At 39.6% G+C, this 27,494-nt stretch overlaps 1 long non-coding RNA gene and 1 pseudogene across 1 annotated transcript; both read left to right on the top strand.

The window, feature by feature from the left end:
* Positions 1-27,494, top strand: LOC109484635 (annotated as a pseudogene).
* LOC109484694 lies at positions 24,274-25,752 on the top strand. The gene is made up of 3 exons (XR_002141087.1): positions 24,274-24,665; positions 25,102-25,200; positions 25,456-25,752. It is a non-coding gene; the product is annotated as an uncharacterized LOC109484694 (long non-coding RNA).

Here is a 27,494-nt window from a genome sequence, read left to right as displayed (position 1 = left end):
TGGTGAAGTCATCACATGACCATGGCCTTGATTCTCCGTGACGTCACCTTCGTCTTCTTGCTATTTCTGTTCTCTGATCTACAAGTTCACGGCTCGGGCAGTAAAACTGCAGCAGATGAAGGTTCCAACGTTCTCATCATCAACCAACTTCCCCACAGCACATGGCTAACCCTCCGGCTGCTGGGACGTACCCTGGCCGCTAGGGGACACAACGTAACCATGCTTATGCCTGAAGATGTCTTCAAGCACCTCATCAGCACACCTGTGCAAGATAAGGTGAAGTACGAAGGAGTTCCGTGCGACCCGGGAACACTGGCAGCAGGACGCGCTTTCGAAGGTCACTACTGGGAAGGGGAATACACAAATCTGTTGACGACAGTTGAAAACTACCTGGCGGAGGGCAGCAAAAGTTGTGAAGCGCTACTTCTGCATTTGAAGCGACAGAAAGCCAAAGGTCTCAAGTATGACGTTGTGTTGTCGACCGCCCCGGACTTCCCTTGTGGCCCTGTGTTGGCCCGTTATCTTGGCTTACCCTCCGCCATTGTCTACGTTCCTTCTTCCACCATGCTCTTCGGCTCAGGGAACCCCTTCCCACTAGCGTACTGGCCCGTCATGCCTAGCGGATTCACCACGGAAATGACTTTCAAAGAAAAAATACAGAATGTTCTGTACTACGCGGGAGCAAGGTACTATCTCGGTGTAGAGTGTTCTGCCTTTGACTTCATCGTGCACAGATACATCTCCAACGACACCACAACAGAAGAGCTACTGTACGACACCGACCTGTGGTTATCTGTGGCAGACTTCACTGTAGAGTTCGCCCGCCCGACAATGCCCAACGTCGTCAACATAGCAGGGTACAATTCTGTTGAACCCAAACCACTCTCACAGGTACCTCATGTTAATGTTACTTTTTATTGTGGAAGGGACTTTAACTTTCTCAAAACTTCACAAGAAGAGTGGACTTCGACCAATCCTGTGGACTTCTTGATTAAGGATGTCTGAGGCCTCGATTGACAGACGCAAGTGACAGGTGGTTGGAAGTCTGTATCGGGGCCCGTCCCGGTTCAATAAACGTTGATGAGCTCGAGTCTAGATGTGGGTAGCTTATTTTAATGAAGACGTTCCATTGCGATACAATCTTGTTGCTACCACCATTGTTTTAGTTGTCATTTTGTTGATTACTATTGCAGGACTTGGAAGATTTCATGAAGAGTTCCGGAGATGCGGGAGTGATCCTCTTTAGTCTGGGTTCTACGACGGCGGGCATGCCTGAGAGGATAGAACAGGTCCTCTTGAAGGCTTTCGCACAAGTGCCACAAAAAGTCATATGGAAATTGGCTCCAGACATCGACCCAAACAGTGTGGAATTTCCTCCCAACGTCAAGCCGATGAGTTGGGTACCACAGGACGATCTGTTGGGTACGTGTGCGCTACGTCAGTTTTTTTTCCTGCAAGTTGCCAGCTAAGCATCGTCGCATAGTGGCGTTGCTAACATGGTTCCGAGTTTGCACCTACCCACGTCTCGGGGAGGTGTATCATGTGTAGCACTTTCCTTTAAAACGTTAACGTTGGCAAGTGGAGAACATTTGACTGTGTTATAGAATTGTGCCCTATAATTTTGGTCTGGACCCAGAAACTAGACCCTGGCCCATGATCTATTTCAAATAGACATTTCACGTGAGATACATGGTCGTAGATGTACACAAAATCATGTATAGCATTCTTCTCTTTTTCCTCCAACAGCGCACAAGAAGACGAGGCTTTTCGTCACCCACGGAGGGACCAACGGCGTGTACGAGTCCGTCCACCACAGGGTACCGATGGTGTCTCTCCCGCTCGCCGCCGACCATCACGACAACGTGGCCCGCGTGGTGGGACGGGGGTTCGGCGTCAAACTCGACATCTTCACCATGACAACGGAGGAACTGCTACAGGCCATCAACCACGTCTTAGAAACAAAGAGGTAGGAAGAGAGTACATGTACTAGTACTAGTATCTCCAAGTAGTATACTAGTATGGTGTAGTCTTCGGTTGGTCGAGGTTCAGTGATAACCTACGTAAAATGGAACATTACCAAATACGGGGGCCGATACCGACTTCCATCAACCTTTGACCCGTTACTCACACATAGTACCTCACTTCTGGAAGGTCACGTGTCCTGTGCAATCAGTTATCATGAAGAAGATCAGAAGGCAATTTTTGTGTAGGATTGAAGTTATTTTTTTAAATATTGCTATGTACCAACATAGATCTGCATCTGTATCTGTATCTGTACCCCCTTCAGCGTGTCACAGCTTCTTTAGATGAAAGTTGTTTTTATAATACTGACGAACCCCCTTGTTCATGTTCCCAGTTACCAGGAGAACGTGGACCGCGCTGCCCGGATCCTGGCTGACCAGCCCACCCCGCCCATGGACCGCGCCATGTGGTGGTTAGAGCACCTCATCAGGCACGGCGGGCTGCCTCATCTGCGCACGCGCGCACACACAATCCCCTTTCACCAGTATTTCCTGCTCGACGTCATAGCTTTCTTTGTAGCAGTTCTAGCTGTAGTGTTAGGCGGGTTGGTGTGTGTTTGTCGTCTGACGTACCGACAAATTGTGAGAGGGAAACAACAAGAACAGAAGGAGAAGAAACACAATTGAATCTAAACTCATGACTTCTTGTGGAATGTCTTTACATGCATATGTGTAATGCATTTCGTGGTCGCAAGAGGTCCTTCTCAATCCAGGGAGCGGTTTCTCAATCCAAAGAGTGTTGGTTTATTGCTGCAATGTATACTGGATGAATAAATACGTTGTGAATGTACCATTGCCTTCTAGTTATTACAATAGGTATGTCTCAATATGATATCTTTGGGGCATAGCACTGTGGTCAATGATCGCATCAAATAGATAACACGGAAGTTGTAAGGTGTGGTACGTAAGGGTGTGGCACGAGTTGGGTACATGCATGTAGAATACATCAACATTTACAGTGACGTTAGTTCTGGTATCCAGCTGGTAAAACCTATCACGGCATGGAATTTCAAGGTTGATACTGTAACAGATTAAAAGTGACGATGAAAAAAATACACCCAATACACCATGAACACAAACATACTTTAAGTTAAAAACTGACGTAAAGAAATGTGGAAAGGGGAAATTTAAGCGAAAAAAGAAGTCACCATTATCTTACAATATAGTGAATATACTAATAGTTATTGGCACACGGAATTCTGATAAACATTTGTATTGATTTATTGTAGGCATGTCCTGTATACTCTTTGTCTGTTTTTGTTTGTTTGCTTGTTTTAAATGGAAAACAGACGCTCACGGTTTCTCTAGTTGTCAGAATTTGGAATTGCGCAACGTAACCCAAAGCCAGTCTGTTTACGTTTGACATTGGGGCAATAGATTTTCTATTTTGGTCCTAGACTGTCTGCGTCACGACTCTCTCACCCGAAGATCCGTGCTCTCTTCCTTGTGACTTCGCTTTTTTTTATCACTTCTTCCGGGAATTCAATGTTAACCCTACGGGGTAAAAATGTCCTGGGGCAGGCGCTTTGAAAATAAACTTGTAGCTGGGCAATATTAGCACGAATGTTACCCAAATAAGACTGAGTTCAACAAGAACTAAGCAAATGCTTCAATGTAAGGAATGAAAAGATTGTGATATTTCTCGAAGGAAGTTTTTCTGGTCGTTTTTCCAGCGTCCCTGGCCATGGCTACAGGTGAGACATCAGTCATGATGACCTCATCCTGCATCATCGCTTCGTCAGTCCTCATGAATTTCACAACGCAACAAAACAATACCGTTTCTAACTGTTATAAGACAATGCGCAACCCAAAAAATCTTGTATATCATATGAAGAAAATGAAACTTTATCATAATTTGTTACGACGGAATTTTGTGAGATGACATGTTGATGAATTTACGTATACAATATTAATCGCTGGCTCATTTGTTTACGGGTGGATGCGGTCCCGAGTCCTTCCCCTTCCCAGTGGGCCTTGCGCCAAATCCGCCCTCCATGTTGAAAAAATGACGATATTCCTGTAGAGTTCGTGTTTGCCTTTTAATTTACTGCGGATTTACTCCTTTTCCGTGGACAACATGAGCTGGGGAAAAGAGTTGTGGGTAAGTGTACTCTTTCTTCGTGAATCTCAGTCCTAGATCGCCACGATTTCCGTTAAACCATGCCCGAAATCCACTCGTAAGTCGACAAGCACGGTCGAATGGTTCAAAAGGACTCAAACTTTGACGACAAGATGTAGTCTCGAAAATTTCCTGTCGGGAGAAAGTCCCTCTCCTGTCCCCGAATTCAGCCCGGCCGGTTCACCCGCCCTGCCCTGGCCTAACCTGCAGCTCCAACAAGCCACAGGTTGTCTATTTTGACTCCAGCCGGTGTTTTCGCAGGTCACCTCTTAGTGTAAACACTCTGCATATTTAGATAGCAGACGAGATGTTTAACCGGCCGAGCTCCAGCCCTTTGGCTTCCCCATTAGCAAGTCTTCGCCAAATCGCCGACAGCGTCTCGGCATTCAGTAGGACCTGTCCAACATGTCAAGGAATGGTTTGGACATTAAAAACTGTAGGAATCCAGCTTGTAAGCGCCAGAAAAATGACAGACGATGCCATCGAAATTCAATAAGCACTGTCCCAGCGACAACCCGCTGACAAGGGGTACCACCCTCTTTCTGATGCAAAATACCTTGCCCTGCAGCATATATCTTCCAGCTGTCCTCTTCCCACTTTTAAACAAAAAATTCCAGCACACTGACAGGTTCGAACTCCTATTTAGTTTGCCAGAAAGCCCTGTATTATGTTAATGTTTCTTGGTTGTTTGGTAAGGCATTTAATCTAGAAGGAAGGGTAAGTGTCATATATCTTAGGACAAAACAACAGAACACCTGTTAATGGATTTTATTACCAAATACCTGTTGGGTTACCTTTTTAGATTCTTGTGATAGCGGGGCCTTGAGATGTCCCATCCTCCACTGTTTGACCTACATAACCTTGTCTTTAAATTTTGCCAAGGCAGTCCTAAGCCTGGATACTGTAACTTGGCCGGCAGCAACCCTTGTGGTACAACACAACAATACCCTGTTTATTTGAAGTACTTGGGTTGCAGCAGTTTGCCTATTTAAAGGCCTCATGTCATTGCCACTAAACACCAATGGCTTTGTATAATAGTTTCAGTCAAGCAGAGAAGCAATATTTGTTTGTACTGCAAATGCGATATGCTTTCTTTGACGGTAGTTACAGTTTGGAAGCTACATGTGCTTGCTTCTTGATGTTGAAGTTGAATTACATATTATAAGAAACCTAAATCCAGCTACCTTCCATATATAGTGAATACAGCACTAGTACTAAAAAAGTAAAAGTAAAAGAGGAAGAACAGAGGAAACTTGGCATTGTTCTTCTATTTCCAAAGGTGTTTGAACACTTTAAATATGGAAAGGGAAATTCCAGTTACGTTTGTCACAGTGCGCCATGTTTAAAAAAGATTGAGGAAGTCACTGGTATTTCCATTGTCAGTGGTTACATGGTTACCCGTGCAGGAGGAAGTGACTATGCAGGGTGGTAGGCTCCCCTTCCTCTGGACCAGGTACCCCCTGTCCCTGTGTGCAGGCTGTGGTTACATCAAATGACATGTCTAGACTATCACACAGTATCAGTAAAATGGGAGGGATAGAGGCACAGTAGCTTCCTGTTCTGGACACAAGGATTACTCGCCGGAAAAACGGGGTAGATATTACCACAGACAGACAGGGATAGTATGGTGCTTTGGTGATACATATTCAAGTACACTTGATCTGCTGTCTGATTCATAGCATGAACAACTGCATGCATTATCTCTTATCAGAAGATATGCACTTGAACATGTAATATTAGTATAGTTACAGTTACCCTGTTACGGAATGCTGTTCTGTAACATAAAAACACAACTGGTACCCTTTGGTATAACATAGAAAATCTCTGTGTCTTGTAAAGTCATTGATAAACATTATATCAATACCCTTGTACAATGCAAATGTAATTCTGTGTCTGAGCCACTGACAAAGGGGAATGTGCAATGTCTTGTCTTTGTAGCAATTACCATTAATCCTATCTAAGACATCGACAACTACAACAAGATTCTTATGAATTATGTAGCCCCACAGAATTTTGTGCATATGAATAAGATTTAAAAGTGTGTAGAGCATTCCTAAACTGGTGCAATTTGATGAAAGGATTCAAACTTGTGGCCTTGGGTCTTCAGGCTGATCGAAGTAAGATTAGAGGCAGGATGTGTACACTGTACTGTACCTGCCCCCAGGCAACTATCACAGGGTCATGTTATTCACTTCAGTGGAGTTAGATCATATATTCATCAGTATATAACTATCAGGAAGTAAAGTTGCTTGTAGGTACCATAAATGTATATTGTAAACATACATGTTATGCTGCTGTTATATGGCTTGGTACATGTAAAATTAGAATGATTATTTGACTTAGTGGGAAGGAATGACTCATGTTATCACAGATTTCAAGTAATGACTGTGGAAATGTTCTCACATGTAGAGACAAAATTGAAGATAAAGAAAAATAAGTGGGATTCCCCAGAAATGCAGAAGGAAGTATGATCAGTCCTATTAAAAATCCTGAATTCGTGACCTCACATGCATACCTCAGCACCCCAGGCACTGGTCACGATGTCAAGCTTTTGGATCGTATTCATAATGGAGGAATAGGCATTCTTGGAAAGGGAACAAATGTCAGGATAATTGTGTTAAATGTTGTAAGGTTTGGTTAATCTAATGCACTTGTATAAAGGTGGATCAAACTGTTTTGTCTTTGGTCACGTTTAATTGATCACAGAGAGACAGGATTACATAATCATGTTTCTGTTCTTTTCTTTTTAGTTTGAATACTGCCATTTAGAAATGTTCATACACACAGGACTCATGAAACTACAGAGCAGGTAAAGAAAAGTAATCAAGAAAGAACTCCTTTTTACAAACCTTGTACCAGTACATAAACGTGTACTGCATGTGCCTCTTTGCCCTGAGTTGTAATTTAACATCATGGGGCCCCAGTGTTTTCTTTAATGATTAAGCAATTGGTCACACTTTGATCTCCTGTCCCATAGGATATCTCTTAAAGTATGCCATGTCAGGACCTCTTACTTGAGATGGTACATGTAATCTAAATGGCTCTTGATAGCCTTTTAACCTGTTTTGTCCTATTGAGATGGTAGTTATTTATTGAGAAAAGTCCTTGTTGTATACTATATGCAGATATGTTGTTGGTTACTCAAATTTGCTGTAATTTAAAACAAGGGTTCCCTGTTGTTGATGAGTACTACAGTAGGTCAGGCTGGCCCAGACAAGCCAGAATTAGAATCATATGTGTGACATTGTAGTCTTTTTCAATTATAACAGATACAGTTCCTTGGGATGTATTATGCAAAGATATCTGATTTGTTTAGATACCAGTATATACCATAGTATAAGAAGATATGCTTTATGATTTCTGGCTTATGAAGAAAGAATTGATGGCTTTTAATTTTAGTTATATAGACACCTTAAACTGCCAGACCTTATAAGAGAACAGTTTATATAGACACTGTTACAAATGGATTTTCAATGCAGGTCAAGGCCTGTTGTATAGGTCACAGGTTCCTCTCTCTCAGTGGCCACAGGAACCAAGGGAAGGATATCACATCAAAGTGGGCCGAGATAAAGACACGATGTTAGAGCAAGAAAGGATGCAAGAAAAGATAACATCTGGATCAGATCTACATGTATCAGCCAGTCTTTAGAAATAATGTTGGAACAGGCTGCATATATACATGTACATAATGATATATGAATATTGCTGTGCTAGTACACATGCATAGTTTATATCAGTGAGTATTACAGACTATCTAATTAGATTAAAGAAATTTTGGCCGTAAACCAATCAAAGAATATCCTCATGGCATTGACGACAGATTCAAATTACCAATTATGGTCAGACTAATAAAATATGCAAAAATTATTAGTGTTATATTCTTAAAGGCTTATTTAACCCATTATAATTCAGTCGTTGTTTATTGTCATTGGTAACCCTGTTAGTAAATGATTAATAGTTACACTCTGTTCTGGCTATTTCTGACTGCTTGAAATATTAGATGTTGTGTCATTCCTTTATCTATGAGGTCTTTGTAAGGCCAGTGCCTCTTATGGATTCCATATCCCCATGCTTATCTATGATAGGGCCATATATGGCCATCCTGGTCGTATCCTCTGCCAGGATATGTTTCCCTTAACCCTCTCCCTGCTACCTGACCCTGTAACCTATACAAACTGTGTACCAAAAGGGTATCCAGTAGGGGGAAGGTTAAAATATTGTCTCACAGCTGGATTAATGCCAAGTGTTAAATGTTCGTGTGTGGCAGACTGGTAAAGGATGAAGTATGAATAACTATAGGATATGCATGAGGAGTCAAGTTCACGCTGGATATCAGCCAAGGTTAATGTGCACAAAAAGACGCTTCATGCATTAAATGTTGACCATTGTTGTTTATCAGAAATGACAATGCACATCAATTCTTTTGAAGTGCAACATTATATAACGTTAGCTTCATGGTACAGTATTTTGTATTGATACAATTATTATGTTATTGTAACAGGATAAGAGAGAGCCTGTAATACTGTATTTGTATAGGAAAAATATATACTGTCATCATCATTTGGTTATGGTGTAATCATTAATGTTATTTTGTTTTCTTTGGTTTTGTGTATAATTTTTTTCCATATTGTCAATGCTGTTAAAAGCTGCTGTCAACATTGGATTGAAAAAATCCCCAAACATATAGTTACGTCACTGTAGTCTAGAGTGGTGTGTCATCGCCCATTGTTGTCTTATGTATCATACATTCCTGCCATTATGGAACAGGATTACTGGAACTTGTATGCACGATGTATGTAAACAGCACCGACATGCCCAAATCCACTGCTCACATCACACCGCCATGTAGAAAATGGCCGACAGCCAGAGTTGATAACAGGCTTAATACCTTGTGTCCGCTTATCCCGCTACGCAAATCCATTATTTTGTATTCAGCCGGTACCCACCGGTACATCCCGGCGGAAAAAGACTGATTCAATTATCGGACTTTCATTTGATGGCATCCTGTGTGAATAACATTCCAGGACCTCCCCTGTTACTGAGTTTCAGCTCCGCAAAAATATATTTCTCTTTTATTAGCCTCCTGGGCCATATAGACAATGTATTAAAATCCAGTAGTCAATACTTCAATCAAAACATTACCATCACAGTGGTGTAGACAGCGATTGTTGATGTTTTGAATTGAAAGCACGGTAGGGAGTCAGACTAACATTAGATCGCCTGTCTCTCAAGATGATCGTAGAAGGCGCTTTAGTTTGTCGTAATCAGATTTCTGCGCGCCGTGAATTGATTTGCAGACAAAGTCGTGTTGCTGATAAATGAACGTTGCGCCATCGCTGTCTGTTACGTCTGAACCTGTGACCCTGTCGTGAATTATAGTGATAACACTCATAGTACATAAATATGTTATGAAGTTGTTCAAGACTGATCATATGTAAGTATAAGAGAAAAACTTGGTTAAGAGTGTAATATCATCATATAATATGATAAATGCTAAAAGCCATATGTAGCTGATAAAGACTAAAATGGTAATATACTGACAAAACCCCACTGAAATATAGTTGTTACACTAGTACTAAAATATTATGACTTATTTTTACAGTTGTCTAAGACTAATCTAAGCAGAAAATCTGATACATAGATTGATACAAAGACTGCAGTATTGCTGGTAGCATAATACTGCTTTTATGGGCAAATTTATCTAAGGGACCAAACAGTTTGAGTCAATAGACACAATCGGTTCTGAACCCAACTTTATCTGGCCTTTTACCTGACTTATCTACAGTATTGATTACCTATAAGTAAGGGAAGCAAATGCTGTTGAACAATGCACAATAGATAAGAACATGAATAGCAACAAGATGTTGATACAGCTATAGCTGTATACGTAGCTAGTGTCTGGTATGTTGACTTCTTCCAAAATTAGTGCATGTATATGAAAATATACGATATATGTAATGTTAACTGAATACTATTCTTTTGTTGTGACCTGTACTTAACCCAGTGGGATACAATAAAGGTCTTCAGTCATTTGTTAAATTATAGTGATTTTTTTGTCAAATTGCTACTTTTCTATACATCTCTAAGTGTTTGTATTGTCTGATTTGTTTCAGGATCAGTATCACAGAATCCAGAAGCAGACCCAGGACGGTATAGACTTCTGTGAAAGGTACTGCCAGTTTGTCAGGGACCGCTGCAAGATCGAACTGGAATATGCCAAACAGCTCAGGTAAGGCCTGGTATTCAATATACAGTCTGTACATGTACTTCAGTGTTTATACTCTTAAGTTTGCTCTTGTTATGTTTTACTGAATAAGAAGTTAATTAAACACTTCTTCCACCTGTCTTTTAAATATTCAGTATTTTCCCTACTGTGCCGCAGTTTCATTACAGTAAAAAAATCCCCAATGTTTGACCATACCTTTCAACTTTGATTAAAATGGAATTGTCTCTTTCCCTTGACTTTTTCTGTTAGTCTGCTACATGTAAGTAATGAAAAATCATTTTGACATTTTATAAAGGCCGTTACAAGTAGTTTGTTAACACTTGTTGGAAATGAAATTTTAAAATTTGAATATGAGAATCTGGCATGGGAATTAAATCATTAATGCACATATAACTAGAAAGGTGATGTGAATTTTGCCTGGGTCATTTGGGTATTCAGGCAATTAACTGCTTGGTCTGTGATCCAGAAATGTGACGGAATGTGTCAGAATTGATTTAAGGGGCGCATGACCTTTTCTTTTGCTTCAAACAAATGACTGTTTAACCCTTATAGTATGATACAAGATCCTAAAATTTATCAAGCGAATTGTTGGTACAACTACAAATTATAATTTCATTTTAATGTTTTTGTCAACATATTAATTTCTTAGTGACATATGAAAATTATATATATTACTCTAAGAAGATTATTTGTATGTCATGTGTTACCAAAAGCCTTGCATATATGTATGCTTAAACTGTTGGCTATTTTAGTAAAGATTCACAGCTCCTTTTTTATTTTCCATGATGAAACTATAAACTAGAATCTAACAGTTGTCGGTTACCTTTAGTGTTGAGAACTAAAGTTGTAGTCAGTTTGTTGCAGGTGAAATTCTGTTTGCGTTTCCTTCTTTCCATGGCTATGAAAGACCAACACATGCAGAGTAGAAATGTACTTGATTTGTATAATTCCACAAAATAGAAAGTATTTTTTACTCTTACACCTATGAATGCAGAAATCTATATATGATTGATCAGCACCAGTTTGATAGTCTGATCCCCTGTTGTCAAATTAGGGAAATGAGCCCAGGGAAAGGTTTGAATACTGCAGAGGTGAACAAATCTGGCTTGTCTCCTGGGTATATTAGGGAGCAGGCTTTCACACAAGCGAGGGTTAATAGGATAGCTGAAGACTGACATTGATATGTCTGCTGAAAATATATCCCGGTGTTTTAACTAGATTATCTAAAAAAAGTATGATATGAGATCATATTTGTAAGCTGATACTTCCATTAACAAGCAATAATAATGTTATACAGCATTTGGTGCTTTTTGACATCTGAGATTATGTGAGACTGTGTATGTACTATAAGTTTTTAAAATAATTGCTGTTTTTTGAATCGCAAAAGTAATGATCTTCAACTTTAGTTTAAGATCGTTAAGTGTATGTGAGAAAAAGATATCAAAATCCCATTTATGATACAGTCATATAACATTGTAAATAATAATTCTCAAATATGGGTTACCATGATACAGGACCATATTTGTGAATTTTCAAAATTTTCCAACTCAACTTGTAGACCTATAAAAGCCTAACATTTTGCCATGCTGGCCTAGCTAGTAAAACGTCTTGCCTCCCTCATACATTGTAGTTCAGTTGCTGTCTAGACTGGTGAGCTCCCATATAACACATCCACCTGTCCCTGTGTACTTAGGAAGAGAACTTTCCTCCCAGTGGGATATCCTAGTAATAAACAGGATCGAAGCCATTACCAAATCAACCCCCCTCCCCCCTAGAGAGGGTGACATCATACTGACTCAACAACATCAAGGACAGGATATACTACTTCCTGTTTAACTCATGTATTTTTATTTTCTACAAAATGTGTGATTCGTAAATTCTGAGCTTGTATTCTTTCAACCTGGAAGTTATGTAAATCTTTTCTGAAGTCTTAAAAGTTGTTTCGATCTAGTAAAGGCAAGAAATACACACCTCCTACATGTAAAATCGAAATCACAGAAAAAATTTCAACAATGTCTAACATGCAACGTGCAACAATGCAAATTGTTAGGCTTGATATCACAAATTAAAGGGAACAGAAAATTATATTTCAGTGTAGCTTTAATTTCGTTTTTGATAATTCAAAGTACATGTAAATTATTATCGTGTTTGTGTTGTTATTCTCTCAAAAAACTGTATGCCAGATATCACCACATAGTATACCGGTAATACATTTTGATAGAAGTGGAAAATATATTAACTTTGCTGGCATGTATTTGTCAGTAGTTAAGATTGATTCTTCTGTACCTTTTTCACACATTAGAGCCACTAAACCATATTTACAATTAAGGTTCAGGTATACATGAAATATGTATGGAACATTTTATTGGGTAGAACAATTAACATGTAAATGGAACAGAGCTAGAGCATAGATGTTTAGATAACAACTCCACTGTCTCAAAGGTCATTTATACCCCTGCTAAATCATGACAGTCATTAGGTAGAGAAATGAATGTATTACATGGGTAATGGTGACATTTCCATATATAATACTTCACAAGCCCACACTGTAATAAGGGAGCAGTTTTAGATGAGGAAATGATCAGTTAGTTGCAGTACATGTAGTAAGAAAAATTGTTCAAAATAATAAAATAGATTTATAACAATTAAGTACATGTACATGTACATGGTATATGTTAATTGCATAGGAAGGGAAAGGGTAAAGAAACCATAAAAATATTTTCTGATGCATCACATTAGCACCTTCACAGAAGGAAAACATGTTGTTTTTGCTCTGTTTCTTCCTCTTCTTCTTCTCCAAACAAATACTAGTACTAGTAAATTCAATGACCAGGACCAGACGTCTGTCACCATGGTAACTGGTGTTAGTTTACATAATGGTGCAAGTACCATGCAGAACTGAGCTCAAGAGGGGCTGTATGGTCACCATATATATCAATGTGTTTGAGTAAGAATAAACAAAGCAGTAGTTTGTTAAGCTGGGCCATGTGAAGGAAAACATGATGCATTTGTAAATGCAAATGTGACCTTTCTAGTTTTGGAAAAATTTTTACATGGTGGTGAAAATGCAAATATTGACTTCTATTGTTGTATCAAGATGTGCGTCTTTGACTTCTCACAATCTGAAATGTTCTTGCCCTCCCAGGAGCTTGGTAAAGAAGTATCAGCCCAAGAAGAAGGATGAAGATGACTACAAGTACTCGTCCTACAAGGCGTTTGCCAGCACGCTTAATGAGGTTAACGACATCGCAGGTCAACACGAGGTCATTGCCGAGAACCTCCTGTCAAATGTCGTCAAAGAAATCGCTTCTCTTGTCACTCAGATTAAAGCAGAAAAGAAAAAGGTAAGCAGTCCTACTTATACAAGTTATATTTTATACATTAACAAGTCATGTAAGAAGGAAATACTGTAAACTTGACATACAATGAGAATAGAAAATATATGGATATTTGGCAATGTTATTATGTACATGTATCTATGAGCATACATTAAAGTTGCTAAGAATATCGGCTAAACAGTTTACAAGAACGTACACATGTTTTACACTATCGTATTTGCCATTGACAATTGATAATTTCGAAATTGCATTGAGACAATTTCCTAGCCTTAGACAAGAGAAGTTATCATTATTATTAGAACCTGAATTTCTATGTTGAAGCCAAGGTATGAGTGGTCAGTGGTTTATGCCTGAATGTGTTTTGATGTTTTTTTCAGCATGTAGGAGAAGGTAATAGTCTGGAGAACAAGTTTGAGTCTGCACTCAAGGACCTAGAAAAGGTAGGTTCCTGTGTTCTATCTGTACCACGAGAACTGTTCAGTACTTTTAGTACCTTGCACTTAAAACACACTGTAGACTCAATTCCGATTCCATTAAAATAGAGACAACATATTTGTTTTGGAAGATGAGTTTTGCTGTTTGATAACTTGTTATACTTCTTTGCTGTAGTATGTTGTACTTGTATTTGAGCACTATTGTTATTATGAGTCCAAAGACTTCAACACTAATATACATGTGTAACTGTCATCATGTCAACTTGTGAAATAAATAATCTTGTCATCTCATTGCCAACCTCTGTAGTGTTCCAAAAAAGTGACAGGCAACACTCTGTCTTCCTTTTCAGGCGAAGAAAAATTACGAAAAGCATTTCAGAGAAGCGGAGCGGGCACAGGGCCAGTACGAGAAGTTAGACAACGATAACAACGTCACAAAAGCTGACGTGGAAAAGGTGAGCATCCTGAGCACTTGTCAATGCACATGTTTTAATGATTAAAATTTCGAGGTCAACTATATCAGCCCTACTGACACACTGTGTTTGCCATCAAATGCATTTTCCTAACACTAGGACTAGTAGCAGAGTTATACCAGGAGCAAAGAACTTTGTCAGCAAATGTCATCAAAAGCTAGAGCATGTAACTACTAAATGACATTCAATCACATTTTTCTTGAACTGTTCCAGTTTCTGACCATTTGTTTTCAAATGAAATTATGTAGTTCTGCTTCCTCTAATGTCCAGTTCAGTATCATGTCAATATGATAAAATGATTATTGGAGTGTTTGAGATTGTGATTATATTAAACTTACAGCATAGATCTACTGACAAAAACACCCTAACCCATTGTATCAAAAAGGAGTTTGTTAAATTTGATCAGGCAGCCGCTGTTGTTCTTTGACAGTTTGCCACAAATGGAGAACTCACTACAAATGTAAACACTGGCCTGGTGTCACATATACTTGGCACTGTGTGGTGCAAATTACTGTTTGAACCTCTGTCCTATGGCCTTATCTGGTTCAAGGCAATGTTAAAACCATCTGTAAGCTGCAACAGTTCAGATTGGTATGGGATGATCTGTACTACTGGTTCTTCATACCTTGGCAAGCTTGCTGAAGGTCTACAACCTTTTGGTTTGCCAAACATTTTGTGCTGTCTGTCCAGTGCCAACTTGGCATAGAAACCAGGATCTCCTGTTTCTGGTGGGAGTCCTGTCACTACCAAACAATGATGCTTGGAAACTTGTCAACTCTTTAAGTCACAGGAGGTGACAGTATGTGTGAAACATCGGAACTCTGGCACGGATATGTACACAAACTTTTAGGTTATGCTTTGATTTGGATTAGCAGATGGCAACTTAACTTACACGGCATAGCCCTCCATGCATAATTCTTTATAGTCCATAGCAAAGCGCTTGCCAAAGTTTCACTCTGAACTGAGTCAGAAGCACAATCTAACCTTACAAATTTTTTAGAAAGTGCCTGCGGTAGTAGTTTTAAGTTTAGCCTACTTGGCATGGTTGAAGTCTGGTTCAATACAAATTTTAACTTCACAATCATCATGATGTGGATGCAGTACTCTTTGCTCAGGTGTCTTTGGAGGTGAATTTAGATACCAAACTCACTCTCTGTTACAATTGTTGTGCAATAAAGATTGACTTGACTTGACTTGTTACATAGTTTACACAGAAATTCTCCTCTGTAGTTTTAGAGTCCACAAAGTACAATCAGGACAAGGAACTGCTAGTAATAACTTTCCTTCAATGTATTTGCTGAACTGCCCATTTTCAGAGGCTTTACAGGATTGGAACCCCTGTATCTCTATGTAACACAGCATCACTGACACAGTTCTCTCCTTGTGTACCCTCAGGCCCGTCTGACTGCCCAGCAGAAAACCCAGACCAGTGACCAATGTAAGAGTGAATATGCTGCCCAGCTACAGCAGACTAACAAGTACCAGAGTGACCACTATTCTACATACATGCCTGCAGTCTTTCAGGTAGGACACCTCACATATGTCAAATTCAAATGTTGATCTGGATTCAAAAACTGGAAGATCAGCATAAAAGCAGAGTCTAAGTAAAATTTGGTGCATAGTTTCAATGAGTGATTATATTAAATACAAGATTTCCTTCTAAAATTTTTTCTATGATGCGCTCTTACCAAAGAAATAAATTGATGTGGCTTGAGAGCCATGGAAGTAAGTATGGAAGATGGCAGTATACTTTTATGTGTTTTTATCGATTTTTATTACGAAAGAAAAGATTGTAGCAGTACTGTGACATTGAGAAACATTTGCAGCTTAGTTTTTGGCTAAACAGTGGTAAGATGTTGTCCAAATTGTCCAGAATACTTGTATGTTTGTAAGAGTTTCTTATAACAAGTAATGTGCATGTTTGTTTGTTTTGTTCATGTTTGTTTTGCTTCGTTTCCTAGCAACTCCAAGAGATGGATGAGCAGAGAATAACGCGGATGGGAGAGGTGATGGCCAAGTTTGCGGAGACGCAGAGACAGGTGATGCCCATCATCGGCAGATGTCTGGACGGGATCACCAACGCTGCCAACAGTGTCAACCCTCAACAGGTAGGTGGCACTGCTGCAACTCCTCAGCTAAAAAATTCAACATATCACTATATTAGGGCTTGCAATACTGGGTGCATAATGTACTTTAGTGCATGTAAAATTGGAGTTGTGCAGGTATTTCTGATGTCTACCTGCACCTAACCTGCACTGGTCCATGTACTGGGTATATGCAGGTTAGTGGAGGTAAAATTGGAGCTGTGCAGGTATTCTGATGTCTACCTGCACCTAACCTGCACTGGTCCATGTACTAAGTCTTGGTATATGCAGGTTAGTGCAGGTAAAATTGGAGTTGTGCAGGTATTTCTGATGTCTACCTGCACCTAACCTGCACTGGTCCATGTACTGGGTATATGCAGGTAAGTGCAGGTAAAATTGGAGCTGTGCAGGTATTTCTGATGTCTACCTGCACCTAACCTGCACTGGTCCATGTACTGGGTTTATATACAAATGTAATTGTATGAGGTTTTACTGGAAGATGCACCCTTTCTTTTTAAGTAAAATTGTATGCATCTGTAACACTGAAATTTTTTGCAGGATTCACAACTTGTCATCTCTCGCTACAAATCTGGCTACGTCCCACCTGGAGACTATCCGTTTGACGACTTGAGCGCCAACGGAGGCAACCTGCCAAAAGTACCGTCTCAGGAGAGCATACGGCCTGGCACGGAGAGGAAAAAGACCAAAACCAGAGACATGCTCAAGGGCCTGTTTGTAACGTCTAAGGCAAAACCTGTATGTACCCTTTGTTGTCTTGCAAATGCATGTCAGAGGAGCTATGATTAGTACTGTTATGCTGTAAAAGTGTGTTTCTAAAAACTTTTTTTTATTTTTGTTTTTGCTATATGTTTATAATGCATTTGTCATTTACATGCTAATAATTTTTAACTGTCTGCAACAATAACGAGACTAAATTGCTTGTGTTAATGTTTTGTGTGCATGTGTATGTACAATATGTCTAACTAACAATGTAATAGCATCAGCAAATCCCACTCAGTCAAGCAAGTAGAATTGTAACCAATCTTTCTCATATGTACACACATAAAATTAAAATGTGCACACATAAATTTGCACACATAGATACACACATGTAAAGAAGCATGTCAGGATTGGTGACCATCATTTCAACCCCAAAAGTAAAACATGAACTGAAAGGGAGATGAGATTTCGTGCATTTGTAACACAACTTTCCTTCCAACCCAACCCTCCAGTCTGATCTGGAGAGCATGCCCCCAGAGCAGAGAAAGAAACACATCCAGAAAGAGATAGAGAAACTGGAGAAGGAAGTGAAGAAAAAGACGGACGAGAGAGACGCTATGACCAGAATGAGAGAGCTCTACACACAGAACCCACAGCTGGGGGATGCCTCCAGTATCCAGGCCCAGCTAGAGGAAAACGGGAAAGAGTTAGACAGGTTACGGCAAGATCTACATAAATGGGAGGTAAGCCAGAAGAGTGGGGTGTCTGCAGATGTTGTCTGGTATCTTTTATCATACTAGAAACTGTACACCATATTCAAATTATGATTGGCCAACAAAACTGGAATGTTTTCTTTGTTATCTAGTGACGTTGCTACATGTAGGTTAAAAACTGATTTCCCAAAGTCATAGCTTTAAAGTCTTTAATGTAACTATGAATTGAAGATGTAATCCACAAATATTTTATCAGGTCTGTTCTGGTTTGGATATTCATCAGTATACCCACAGAAGGAAACTAGTAGTCAAATGTTTTTAAGATTTCTGGATTCCTACATAGGGAGGTTCATGATTTTCAAGTAGTCATATAGATGTTTTGGCCATTTTTTGTTAGTATTGCTGTCAGTGTTACTGGTAGAGTAGCAATCTCTCTTTGAGACGACATTACATGCCTTATCATTAGACAAGTATCAATTGGTTGAAGAGAGCTGGGAATGTATTTATTCATGTCAGTGATTTGTCACTGGATACAGCTCAAAGTTTAACAATAGACCATTTTTTCCATATCTTGAAATCACACTGCATGGAAACAACCATTTCATATCCTCGTGCAGCCACAAGTGAAGTTTTGTCATTTCCATGTTACCTACATCTACAAATGTACATGTGTGTGTGTCTGTCAGTCTAGCAAGCAGTGTCATCGTTTGCAGAACATTTACATGTGCATGTTTGTCCTGCCAGTTTTAGTGTTGTTCCCATTGTCCTTTGTCTGTTATCTGGTGCTCTTGTGTATTCGCTGTTATGTCTTGAGCATCCACTAAGTAGGATGACTCCTCAGTACAGCCATTATTCTCTTGAGAATCCATCCCCTCAACAACTTTCCTAATCATAGATCACCAGTGTGTTGTCATCAGCCATTATACAAACCTAACCCATTGGTTAACCTTCTCCTTGCTGACATCACCTTTTGGCAACTCTTTAATGCTTACAGGTTACTCACCAGGGGAAAGGTTAAAGCAAACCACCACTGTGTACTGTGTTGTAACATGCTGCATGCTTGGTAGTGAAGCTAACACTTGTAAGGTCTCCGCTATATGTCTCATCCCTGCACCACTCCCAATACACCCTCTTTACATGAACAGGGCTCAAAATATCTGCAGAAGAAAACAAAACTAGTTCTTTACAACTTCTTATTGTGAATCACATACTGCAGAAGTATTTTGAGCCCTGGTAAGGCTAAGGAATGCCAGGACTTTAACTGTATGTGTCCCTTGTTATCCCTGCATGTGCTCACCCGTTATCTTTCTCTGGTGCTACACAGAGGAGAAAGCAGAAGGTCCAACTGTGCATCAAGGTACCCGCTCTCCTAATGGTGTCGTTTCCAGTAGTAGTGTCACGCGTGCTTCTGTAGGTTTTACTCATCTTTAGAACGATATTCGTGGACCTGACTCCATTAGTCCCTTGTTATTAGAGGGACAGTTCACTTCTGGTACAGAAGAATTCATGGCAAATAGACTTTTGTTACAAGTAAGCTATCATATCTTGTTGGAACATTGATCTAGTAGTGGAATTTTTTTTTTATGTTTGATGATAGAAACCCTATTCTCCAAGCAGAGGTTTGGTTCAGAGGCTTGGGGTGGCCAGGATTTTTTTCTCCCTTGTTAAAAATCCCAGGCACTTCAAGCCTCTGAACCAAACCTCTGCTTGGAGAATAAGAAATCCCTCAGTATGTGGTACCCTCTGTGGTGCTGTAGAAATTTGATAGACAGAAAAGCATCTTTTCACAAAGATTAGTACCACAGAATTCATTCAAGTTCTTGTCCTTTGCCCATGAGTATCATAATAAAGATGAGTACAGTTAGTACCTAATACTGTTTCTCATGTGTGTTACTGTAGCAGGTTAACTGCACACTGCTGCGTAGTTCACTACTAACAGTAACACCTACATCCACCTACATGTGTCTCAGCTTTCTGTCTCTAACAAACCATATACTGGTTTTCATCTGTGAAGGAGATACTAGAGTTACTGTGTATGATATTATGGAATATTGTATATACAAGGTGTGCCCGGTATATATTTTGAAAAGACAGCCGTTTCAACTGTAGCGCAATATACAATACTTCATGGCATAATAAATAACTGATCCATACAAACCAAGTGCTACATTCACATATCATTATTGAACAGCAGTATTTAGAAAACAGTGGGTTTTTTATTTCATTTTCCATTAGAAACATGTAACGTACATGAAGTTTTATTTTCTGTGTTTAGCTGTCTTGGCTAGAAGCTGGCTAGCAGCTGCATGCATTGTCCTGTTTACCACTAACTCTAATGTACTTGTGTTACAACTGCATAACACACTTGCCAGCAATGCCTTGCCTAACAGTGTTTAGCTTTAGTGAGATTGATCATTAACAACATGGTGTTAGTGGTTTGCAACCAAGAACTGAGAACACACCACTGTTTTTGTGGAGTCAGCAACATCAAGTTAATATCTAATACATGTATTTGATATTTTCTTATCAACAACGTACCAGGCCTCAAATTTAACATGTTTCCATGTTTTGTATACATTATCTTTTTTCAAATGTACATAAAAGTTACTGGCACATGAACATGCAAAAACACCTACCATACATGTAGTGCCAGAGTTCAGAAGTGTCATAAAACATGTGTAATTGTATGTTTTTGGGTGGTTTTTAGAACCTCCTGTCAGAAGCAGAAGGCCAGCCCACCCTGCCCACCCCTCAGACCAACAGATCGGTCAGCCAAATCAGTAACCTGTCCACCGCCAGCTCCACCCTGTCTCCCAACGGTAACGCCATGTCCCCCAACAGTAGTGGGGCGTCTCCTAACAGACACAGCACCAGTGCCAGCTCTATCTCACCTATACAGAGGTGAGACTACTGTACAGTATTCTGCACACACTGTTATACATTGTAGAGATATGTTGGTGAAGGTTAGACATGCAGGTAATAAGATACGCCAAAAAACAGTTACTCAAGCAACTGGATATGATTTTGGAAATGGTCAGACGTTTCAGCTAGTATCTACTAGCTTTCGTCAGTGACAGTTGTTGTACTGTGTATAGTTTTCATGCGACACCATCGTTGTTGTGTCCTCTGCCATGTTGGTGTGCTTATTTGCATTTCAGTGAATTGTAGCTCAAGATTTGAAGATCTTCTGACCAGCTCATAAAACTACTATTGAATGTCTACAGATCAATGAAGAAAATAGCATCATAGTAACTCCTAAAAGCTTACAAATACTTGTACCCCCCCCCCCAAAAAAAAATGCCAGAGCTACAATCCATTGAAACACAAATAGGACACACAGATGGTAGTCAGCATTTGCCTGCTTCATTGCCTCTTCTTCATTAAATTGAAGAAAGTGAGTGAAAATAGTCTTTGACTTTGATCATGTCATGTATTGCTGTTGTCAAAGGACCATCTACCAATGCTTATCTTGTGTTGTTTTGTAGCTGTATTGATAAAGACCCCTCTTTTCATCTGTCAGTAGTATGTAACTTCTATTCCACATTGAACTGATATCATGACATAGTTCTTTCTACCTTCTTTTGTCATAAGGATACACAAGAAATTGTTGCACCAATAGCACGTGCAAAAGAAATTGCACCTCTAATTTCAAACTCAGTTCTAGGATGTGCTCTTGGTGTACTGTTTTCGTCTTTGGTTAAATGTAGAAATCATATCTTCATCTTTATGTATTTCTTCAACTGTTTCTTTCTCATCTTTTCTCATCTTGTTCCCTCCTATCTCTCCCCCTCCCCACCCCCCCAGGTTTACCCAAATGTTGTGTTTCCCTGTCCTGGGCCCCCCTCCTCCAACCCCCCAGGTTTCTAGGAGGAAAAAACGGGTCCAGCACCCCCCCATACGAGCCCAGCACATATCCCAGTGGGTTTCACGCTTTTGACCCAAAAAACTCAGGCCTAGGAAAAAATGTTGTGTTTCCTGTTTCCCGACCGACCCTAGAAAAAACTGCCGTCCCTAGCCTTTTTTTGGGTGGACTCAAGAGACACATATTTTTCAAGCTGATCGACTTTTTCTACCTCCATAACCTGACACCTAAGTGATGAAACGTTGTACAGTTGGTATTCCAACATTGACATTGAAAATAGATGTGTGGTCATGCAAGTTTTACTTTTGACAAACTGTACTGTATTAGTTGGATCACTATAGGTCACCAAAGTCTAAGAAAAAAAGAGAAAAAAAAAGATAATCCCTACCTACCGACCCTAATTTTTTCAGGACTGAAACAGGAAACACAATTTTTTTTCCTAGGCCTCACTAGAGTTGTGTGCTACTGGTACTAACAACCAACGTTTTCTGTCTGCAGTGTTTTGCAATGTTTGGTGTTGGTGGAAAGTTCAGCACTGTGCTTGTATATATAATTGTACATATTTATGTCTAATAAGTTATGCTTGAGGGCATGTAGGCATTTCCTTGATACACAACGTGCCTAACTTCGGCAACAATGTGTTGAACTTTGAACTGGTTGCGTTTGCTACAGCAGATTTGACACTGCCATAAGTGTAACTCGTGTTGCTGTAATTGTGGAGCAGTAAAGCCTGGTATTGTGTACAGATTATGATTTATTGCCGTACAGTATTTATGCATGTGGACAAGCATTGTTTTGTTTGCATATGAAGATGTTGGAAATATTAGCTACATTTCTAAAATTTCATTTGAACTGTTCACTTATAGGATTTTAGCTAAATACACAATGTACTCCACACCACTTTGTTGCAAACCACAATCTCACACGTCCTTGGTCTTTTTCAAGTTTGATCATGTTCAGTTGGTCACACATTCAGTTGAAAATGTTGAGTTTGGATAACACCAGTTTTTGGCAACTCCTCAGAGGCGGATCCTTAAATTGTTGATTTTTTTTCTAATTTCCAGCCCATCGATGAATGATGATTCGTCGATCTACCACTCTGTGACGGAGCCTGTATCAGAAGACAGTCTGCAGCGGGAGCCATCCAAGGGCCTCATCAGATCAGACTCCTTTGACGGAGAGGAGGCCTATGGAGAGTTGGATGAAGAACAAGCCGTGGGGAGATGTCTAGTCTTGTACCCCTTTGAAAGTAAGTGTACATTTTCTCACAGTTAACAATTTTAGAATGTGTACTCAGTGTTTTTGTATAGTTTTCGTTGACTTGATAACTTGCCCATGTTATGGTGGTGACCATAATTATTGAATTATGGTTGTCATTTTATTTTATGCAGTCGATCGAAATAAAATCTTACACTCTTTGTTAGTCTTTTTTCAAGTTTCCTCACACTTCCACTTTCACCTCTTTTTAATTCTTGTTTTCTTTACCTGTTCTTTGACACGTTTTTCATTTCTTTCTTTTACTTCCTGTTCTCACCCTGTTACCCTTTTTTTGTTCCCTTTTCTGTATATTATCTAAGGTTCAGACACTGATGGTAGTAATGATTCTAACAGAGGTAGGCTTTGTCTGAGAGTTTTTCAAAACTGCATGGCAGTCTTTTGTCCTTGCTGTCCCCGTTCTTCCTTTCTTTCTTTGTCTTTCTTTCTTTCTTTCTGTAACCTATTTGTGTATGTGTGTTTTAATAACTTCTAATTGTAGGTCAACTTGTGTTGCTCCTCTTTGTCTTTGTTGTTATAACGTAATGTCTCCCTTTCTCCATTCACATCCTTGTGTTTCTCTTATTCCTTCTCATTTCTTTGTCTCTCATTCCTCCATGTTGTGTGTTTGTGTGTCCTGTTGTTCTTACATGTGGATAACTGCATACAGACAGTGAGGATGAAATTATCCCCAGTGTTAACATATTTGATGAGCCCAGACCAGGAAGGGAAAGACCACTGTACATATACTGTGGTAGGGATGGCACTGGTAGGAACATGTGAATTTACGTTGGGATTAAAATTTTACTTCAAATTACTGGTTTAAAATGTAGTAAGAACAGTTTCATTTTCAGTGATGAAGTTGACTCACTTGCCAAAAAAATCTATGAAGTAACTAGTAAAGTAACAAGAAATTGACCTTGTGTCTTCAAACAATCGCATTATCCAGTTGTTTAAAATCTCATCTTTGCCAATGTGGTATCTTTCTAAACCATTGTCCAATTCCCACTCCAACATGTCTTGTTTGTGTGTACAAGTGTGATTTTACTTTCTCTGTCTTCCTCTTTTGTACTAAGCTCTTCTTCCTTTTAATGTTGTCTTTTCTAACTCTGTTGCATGTCATTGATTTGATACCCCTTCTAGTTTCTTATTGAGAATTATTTTGTTTCCTCTTAACCCTTAACCCTGCTGTGATCTCATCCATATAGCAAATGTGTACAGCACCACTCAGCACAGACAGGGTTAAGAACAGCCTGTCTCACCTATGTTGTATGTGAATGTCTCTGTTTTCTCCTGTGCCCTGTTGAACTGATAAACAGTGGACAGTGACGTAGACTACGCCACTGGCTCCAGTGTTGTGGATGGGCCAGTGTCGGGGCAGGGCAGGTTACTACAGTCCTTTCAGGCTAGTTCTGCATTGGGTAGGTTTAGCACAAGACGCGGGAAGGCCTTGATTAAACTAACCCTTTCTGTCAACAGCTTTTGACAGCTTTTTCAGGATATTTATTTTCATAATCTGTACGCTTTGTAGACATTTCACCATGCTTTCTTTGCATACGCCACTTCCTATAGAGACCTTCCATCTAGGTCTTCTATAAAAGTCATTCTGATGATAGGCTGCCTGGCAATATCTGCTTTGAGATTTTGGAAAAAAATTTTGAAGCAGCTTCTGTTTTGGATAGGATTTGGCAACGCGATTAGCTGGAAATATAAATGTTAACATGACCGCAGTGATATACATGTAGTACTCAGGTTTATCTGTTATACATTTATTAAGAATCTATAACATTGTCTTCAAATTCTCTTCTTTCTCTTCTTTTCCTTTTAACCACTGTTTCTTTGCTTGGCTTTACAAAGAGGGAGACATAGACATTACCGTAGGCACCAGTGTGGTCGGTAGTTCTGCCTCTAGACCAGACAGGCCTCTGTCATCCTTCACAAATAGTTTTGGGAATGGTATGTTTGTGTTTTGCAACTTTTCTGTCATTTATTTTGTTGGAGTTTTGCACAGCAATCTCAAAAGATGATGCAACAAAATATCACCATATTGATAATGTGCAATCGATTTTTGTCCATTAGAAATATAACTCATCATCACTGCTTGTGTGTTTCTTCTTTGCCTTTGTACTGTCTGTTTCAGTTTTAAGTCATTTTTCTTTTAACCGCTTTTTAGGAAGGACATAATTATTTTCCACTATTCCTCCTAATAAGAGTGTAACACAGATGTCACCACAAATGACTCTCTTGAAGATGACCCTGCCCAACCTGCTCAAGAACACTCTCTGCCTTCTGTTCAAACTAAATGTGAAGTCGGTATGTTTAGATGATATTCAGTGCAACCTTTTGACAACTTCTCTCAACAATTTCGCTGTCATTTCTTCTCACACATAGTTTAATCACAAACATCAGAGTGCTTGGTGTTATCTTTCTTTTCTGCTGGTCTGTCCTTTATTTTCCTCTTCTGTCTCATGTTTTACCTGTCTTCTCTGTCTGTGTCTGTCCCTCTCTGTGTGTTCTGACCATGACAAAGCTGCTGAGAGTGTGGCACACTTGGGTGATGACAGTGGTGAGGGGTTTTCTGATGATGATGATGATGTATTTGAGGAGGAACCTACACTAGGCAGGAGCAAGGTTCTGTACCCTTTCCAAGGTAAAAGCAACAAACCAGCGTAGAGGCAGAGCCCTCAAAGTAGTTAGCAGATTTAGCTTACAGGTGGAATGTTTCAATAGTGTGTGACACTGTGAATGTTTCAACTGTAACAGTTTGTTTCAGATACAGGTAAGAAACAGTACCGAATATTTTTTCTCTCCTTGTTTGTTTTGCATCTCTGCCACTCTGGCTACTAGGATCCAGTTTCTTTTATTGTTTGAAAAAGATTATGAAAAGTCCAACATCAGTACAATGCTGAAGAAGAGGGCCTGTGACATTTTTATGTAGGATATCCCACAGACTTCCCAGCTTATGTCTGTTGTAACTTTACTAACACTTCCAAAACTTTTGTTCCAACGCAAAAAGGTAAATGTTCTCTAGAGCTTTCTTCCTCAGTAGACTGACCCAGGGAGACTCATCACGTGGCTTTTTTTATGTGTGACGTCAACACTGGGTCAAAGGTATCTGGTAAACGATGTCAGCCTTGGTCACAGTTGAGTGAAGGGTGGTAGGCCCTGATAATAGCCTTTAATAAATAACCTTTAAACATGTATCTGCCAACACAGACAAACTTACATGAAAACATTACTCTCTTTTCCTCCAGGTGACAGTGAGGGGACAATGTCCATCCAGGAGGGCGAAATTATCGACTTCCTTAGCGAGGATGACGGCGGTTGGACAAAGGCAAGAAGGCCGACCAACGGGGACGTCGGTTACGTACCCACCACGTACCTACAGGTGGAGTTCCGCTACTAACCCACTGACGTGCGAGCCTCTTGCACCAATAGGTTATATTTATAGTCCACTGTTCTATATGCGACACACTGCGCTCTGTTATACAAGCAAGGGGAGCTGCTTGCTACTAGTGTTGGATGTGTTGTTGTATATTTATCTGAAGTCTGAAGTATAACATTGGCTGGAACTTGATGTTCTTACCTACATATAACAACTGTACATGTTGTACAGCTAAAGGTGTGTACATTCTCTGATGTATAGCATTGCTATGTAAGACAGTGACTTTGGGAGAGTACACCAATCCAGAAACACTGTGGTTGGCTATTTACAAAATGTAAGAAGACTTGCCAACTTGCATGGAGCATGAACTGTTCAATATAAATCACTTTTGCACAAAAACCACTTCAAGATATCAAAGATAGGAATGACATGTTCTAGATGTCCTGAATTGCTTTAGTAGATAACTGTACAAAATTTATGGCAACCACAGACTTCTTTCACAATGATCCAACTTAATGCTGCATGTCAGTCTGCCTTCTTGAACTGTTTGTAATTGTGATTTTGTCTAAGGATAGTTTGGCAGATAATTTTTCGGGTACAATCAGGACAAGAACCACTTAATATTCCAAACTACACAGTCAGCAGATGACTTGCCCTTTGAAACAAGAGTAGTTAGTCCAGTGGAAATCTATGTCTTGCATGCAAAGTACTTACCCATCGTAGTTTGTAGTCATGCTGAACCACAGAAATACTACTTGGTTGGTTTTCTCTGCAAAGTAACTAATGTCTGACATAGCACAAACATTTTCAAAGGTTAGATTGAAGGAAGTTGAAATAAGAGCACATAACAGCCTATCATATCTTT

Source organism: Branchiostoma belcheri, unplaced genomic scaffold, assembly GCF_001625305.1.
Source record: "Branchiostoma belcheri isolate BF01 breed outbred unplaced genomic scaffold, Haploidv18h27 scaffold7, whole genome shotgun sequence".
NCBI classification, from domain to species: domain Eukaryota; kingdom Metazoa; phylum Chordata; class Leptocardii; order Amphioxiformes; family Branchiostomatidae; genus Branchiostoma; species Branchiostoma belcheri.
Note: the sequence above shows the minus strand (reverse complement) of the source record. Positions and strands in the feature narration are given on the sequence as shown.